The sequence below is a fragment of the Benincasa hispida genome, chromosome 5 (assembly GCF_009727055.1).
Source record: "Benincasa hispida cultivar B227 chromosome 5, ASM972705v1, whole genome shotgun sequence".
Lineage (NCBI taxonomy): Eukaryota > Viridiplantae > Streptophyta > Magnoliopsida > Cucurbitales > Cucurbitaceae > Benincasa > Benincasa hispida.
The window spans coordinates 16,126,536-16,132,665 of NC_052353.1; positions in this window are offsets into that span (position 1 = coordinate 16,126,536).

Here is a 6,130-nt window from a genome sequence, read left to right on the forward strand (position 1 = left end):
TAAAATATGGGTGTGGAATTTGGAAAGGTTTCAAATTTCAATTAGGGTTGGGATAATTATAATTTTGATATAATTAATTTTAAAAAGTTAACGATCACCCTGATCAAGAACACAACGAACGCAACGAACAACCATCATAGAACCTTGACTGTGTCGAGTTGAGTATGACACCACCAAAGTGGTTACCTTGGTATTCTCGGTGTGAGAATCTAGAGTGTAGGCTCTGGTGGACTTGGTTAGAGGATGAGACCAGTGGAAGAACAATCGTGTAAACGATTGAGCAATGGGAGATGTCAAAGCCTATCGTATAAGACGATGTCCAATCGTTTAACAAAAGCTATGCGATTGTCTAGCTAAAGCTATGCGATCGTTCAACTCATCGGTCAGCTGAGAGTCTATCGTATAAAAACTCTCCACGATTGTCTAGTCTCTCCAAGCTGTCGTTTAGTAAATTTGATTTACTTGACAACTTTTCCGTGAGAACTTTTCGAGATTGGAAATCTTAAATCAACATTACTAAAATTAGAAAAAAAAATTTCTTTTTATCTCACAGTTACCATGAAACTACCAATAACCTCTTACTCAATTGGTTATTAGAGAAAAAGAGATAATTATCCAATAATTAATATTATTATAAATATAAATGATAATTAACTTATCATACTATGTTTATAACCTATAATTTTAATATTTCATCTCATGAAACATATAAATTATAGCTCTATTTCTATTTCAAGGCACTTAATGTAAATCTCATTTATATTAACCCTCCATTTGATGTATCTCTTTGCACCACACCGATCATATCATATATAATTGAATTACCTCTTGTCAATTTGAATATTTCAAATCAACACTAAGAACTGATCTTCATCTTGAATCTATTGAGTTATCAAGGGGACCTTATGAACCTCTAGCTCGAAGCTCTAATGGTACGTGAATAACTGACTAAACTCTTTAGTCACGAGATCCATCATCCGTTAACTGTAGGCACTCCACGAAACACCGACAACTAAACTCTTCTTACTATATATATATATTATGTGCCCATCTTAACCAATCAATAGTGCGACCACCCTTCATAGATCGCTCATAAGTACACCTCGACCAATAACTGTTATGCCCCTGTAGTTACATCTAACTCTTTAAGTACCACTGATCCTTCTAATGAACATAAGTCATAGTTCTTCTATGACTGAGTCTTCTCTTCTAAAGAGAAGCTGTGGCCACTATGTTCAAACCCTGGAATTAGCCTTTAAGAGAGCAATCTATCTACTTACACCTGCTTTGGGGAAGGAGTGAATTTCATCTTGTGTAACTGAGTTCTCAACTCCCAAATCAGACAAGTCCCCAAAAAGGTAGACATGTTGAGTTGGCAATCTGACCACTCTCACCCATACTAATCAAAAAAGGAGGAGTTCCTAAACACTAAAGATTGAGGTATGTCACCTATGGTCATTTAGATGAGATGTAATGTTCCCAGTATCAACGGCGATTGGCGTTAAGCATAGAGACGAATTATCTTGTGGTCCGGTATACAAACTTTTTGTATAGGACACCCCCGCTTGCATGTCTCCACATGAATGGTCAGGATCTACCATCTGTAGTAGTTTACAACACTTGCTAACCCCTACAAAGTGGGCCATATCCGTAGTGTCACCAGGATCAGGTATCTCACCTTAATCCTTATACTATAGACCTATTTAGGTTATCACTTAAGGCGTGATTCACTTGTATATCTTATATACATGCTTAAGTTTACATATGATAACTATGGAGCTTTGTTTATTGGATATGAGTAAGTGTCAGAATGAAATAACACTTATTTTATTCACGAACAATGTGTATAATTACAAACAACGAGACTCCGGGAGAATTAGGACACCAATCCCAACAGTTTAAATATTTTATGCATGTCATGTACGTGATATTTAAATTAAACATGTATGTGCATATTGTATGCCATGTAGATTTAAAATCCCACCATAAGAAATCATGTTTCATGCATTAATATATGTTATAAATTGGTTATTATATATATAGTATGCATGATTAGGGTTTTATAAGATTAATATAATTGCTATATTAACGTATGGAATGCTTAAGCATATGTTATAGAATGTCTTTGGTTTTATAAGAAGTTATAAAATGAATTATATATTTAAAATCTATTAGAAAGGTAAGATGCATGCTCACTCAGGTTTAATAACAATTTGTTATAATAGTTAAAATAGGTCATTATCTTATAAAATACGGTTACAAACTCAATCAGTTTATAATCCTGTCTAAGGCTGGAGGTACTTAAGTTGATGATCTACAGAACACCTCATACCTGGGGATCATAACCAAAATACTGAGTGTTGATCGATTTATTGAGCATGCGTGAGCGGTGTGAGGTTTTAAAATTGGTTTATCACCTAGACATCGTAGGTTAAATCTAATTATAAAAATCTAGACTTAGGTTGTTTGGTTTGCCGGAATAAACCTAAGTAAAAGTATATACCCAAACATTTAGAACACTTCAGTGGGAGATTAATAATATATATAATATGTTGTTTTTAGCTCTCACGTCCCTAAGAGTTCACACCGTGAGATTCTTGCTCGACTTCATATCACCCTGGGAGTGATCTCCATTCGAAAAGTGTTTGCATGGGTTAATAGCAAGATGAATAGGGGAAGTAGTTCATAGTAAGTGGATGAAAGATATGTGTCAATTTATCCTACGATCTCTTTTGTTAGTTTGGACTGTGAGATTCCTATGTTGCGCCTGCTTGTTGACTTTTGGCAACCTATGCTAGTCGTTCAAAAAACGGCTATCCGCTCGGAGAGTTGTAACATAGGATTCATAACAACTCAAAATCCAGGAATGGATAAGATTTCTTAGGTCAATTCCCAACCTTAACTATCCAATTCGGTAGCATCGTTGGGGCCGACCTCTGAAGTCTGAAAATTGAGGGTTATACTTACAAAATTACTAAGTGTTAGTAAGTTCTTGACCAAAAATGGTAACTAAATGACTATAAGAATAAGAGTTATTCTGGAGATAGTATTTAGTCAAGAATGTCTTGCTTTAGTAAAGAAGTATTTGACTGCCCCTCTGTAATACTTATTCTGACTCACTATAGTATCATTGCAAATAAATAATGAATTTTGGGTACATTATTTCTTTTTGCTGAAATTGAACTGGATTTAGAAATAATTTAGTAATTAGAATTTGTTTAAGTTTCAACATGTTGAATTCCTCAAAATTACTCGCTTTTGACATGTCTAACGATAATGATTATTCAACATGGAAATCAAATATAGCTAGAAAACGAATGATTTAAAATTGTTTTTAATAGAGGATGTCCTCTGATTTCCCAGGTCTTGTGCAGTACCAACTGGTTGGACAATGCAATATGACAAATGGATTAAGGAAAATAAAAAGGTCTGAAACAATTATTCAAGTAAACTATATTTGATTATATAGCTAAGAAAATTAAGAACATGGTTTCTACTAATTATAAATGTCATAGATGAAGAAACAAAGAAAGCACGACAAAATAAATACAATTTCTTTGTTATTGAGACCGTGCTCTTAGTGGAAGCATAGATAAAAAGGACCTGGATAATAGATTAGTAACTGCTAATCAACTTTGTGCTTTCACTTAGGAAACTAGTTCCTGGAGACAACTAAAAAAAGTGAAGCAACTTTGAAGGCAGGGATCGGGGAAGTTGTTTCAGCTAAAGCAGTAGAGATATGAAGTTATTTGTTAGAGGTAAACACATTTTACTTGGAAAATGTTAACTATTATATCCTTCTATGAAAAGGATTTAAAAATATCTATCTCATATTTGCTTTGAACAAATTACAAGTCTCTTTTGAAAATAATGAAAGTATGGTCATATTTTGAAGGTATTAAAATATGTTTCTTGCAAATTTAGAAAATAACTTATACGTGTTAAAACCAACTGAGGTAAAAACCGTTTTAAATATAGAGATGTTTAGAACAGCTGAAACTCAAAAGAAGAAATAAAAGATTTCTCCAAATGTCTATCTCTGGCATTTAAGATTATGACACATTAATCTCAATAGGATTGAGAGATTGGTTAGGAGTGGACTTCTAAATCAGTTAGAAGATAACTCTTTGCCTCTATGTGAATCTTGTCTTGAGGGTAAAATGACCAAAAGATCATTTTCAGAAAAAGGTCTTAGAGTCAAAGAATCCTTAGAATTAGTACATTCAGACCTTTGCGGTCCGATGAATGTTAAAGCTAGAGGAGGGTATGAATATTTCATCAGTTTTATAGATGATTATTTGAGATATGACTATATTTACGTAATGCATCATAAGTCCGAAATACTTGGAAAGGAATATAAGGCATAGGTTGAGAACTAATTAAGTAAAAAGATTAAAACACTTCGATCAGATCAATGTGGTGAGTTTATGGACTTAAAATTCTAGGACTATTTAATAGAATATGAAATTCGGTCTCAACTCACAGCACCTAGCATATCACAACAAAGTGGTGTAGCAGAAAGGAGAAATAGAACCCTGTTGGAGAGGTTCATTCAATGATGAGTTATGCTCAATTGCCTAGTTCTTTTTGGGGTAATGTAGTAAAGACTGCAGTGTATATTTTTAACATGGTTCCCTCGAAAAGTGTTTCAGAAACACCTTACGAGTTATGGAAAGAATGTAAAGGTAGTTTATGTCACTTCAAAATTTGGGGATGCTCAGCACATTTATTGGTGTAGAACCTAAAGAAATCGAAACGACGTCCAAAAGTATGTCTATTTATAGACTATCCTAAAGAGAGAAAAAATGGTTATTTTTATGATCCTCGGGAAGATAAAGTATTTGTATTAACAAATGCATCATTCCTAGAGGAAAACCACATTAAAAATCATAAACCTCGCAGTAAGCTAGTATTGAGTGAGATGTCCAGAGAAACTATAGATAAATCAACAAAAGTTGTTAATCAAGTTGGTCCTTCAACAAGATTTGTTGATGAAATTGGTATTTCTCATCATTCTCAAGAGTTGAGAATGTCTCGACGTAGTGTAAGGGTTGTTTACCAGCCTGACCGTTACATGGGTTTAACAGAAACTCAAGTCATCATACTTAATGATAGCTTAGATGATCCATTGACTTTTAGACAGACAATGGAAAATATGGATAGAGACCAATGGATAAAAGCTATGGACTCGAAATGGAGTCAATGTACTTCAATTCAGTATGGGAACTTGTAGATAAACCAGAAGAGGTAAAAACTACTTGTTACAAATGAATCTACAAGAGAAAACGAGACCAAGTTGGTAAGGTACAGACCTATAAAGCTAGACTCGTGGAAAAAGGGTTTACCTAAAGAGAGGGGGTAGACTATGAAGAAACCTTCTCTCCAGTTTCCATGATTAAGTCCATTAGAATACTCTTGTCCATTGCTACCTTTTATGATTACGAAATCTAGAAAATGAATGTCAAAACAACTTTTCTAAATGGCTATCTTGAAGAGAGTATCTATATGTCTCAAACTAGAGGGGTTTAATTGAAATCCGGTCAAGAGAAAAGGTCGCAAGCTTAATAGCCAATCCCATTTTATGTTAAGAAAAGCATCTCGAATCCTCGAATATGAGATTTGACACTACGATCAAATCTTATGGCTTTGAATAGAATGTTGATGAACCTTGTATTTACAAGAAAATTGTCAACAAAACTGTAGCTTTTTTTATTCTATATGTTAATGATATTCTACTCCTAGGAAATAAAGTAGAATTTCTAGCTGACTTTAAGAGAAGGCTAGCTATGCAATTCAAAAAGAAGGATTTGGGAGAAGTACAATATGTTCTTAAGATCCAAATAGTTCGAAATCATGAGAACAGGATGCTGGCATTGTCTCAGGCATCTTATATCTATAAGAGGTTGTCTAGATATAAAATGCAAAATTCCAAGAAAGGTATGTTACCTTTCAGGCATAGAATTCATCTTCCTAAGGAACGGTGTCCTAAGACACCTTAAGAAGTTGAGGAAATGAAAAGACTTCCTTATGCATCAGCAGTCGGGAGCTTGATGTAAGCCATTTTGTGTACACGTCTCGAGATATGCTATTTAGCATATATCAGTCCAATCTTGAATATGATCATAGGATT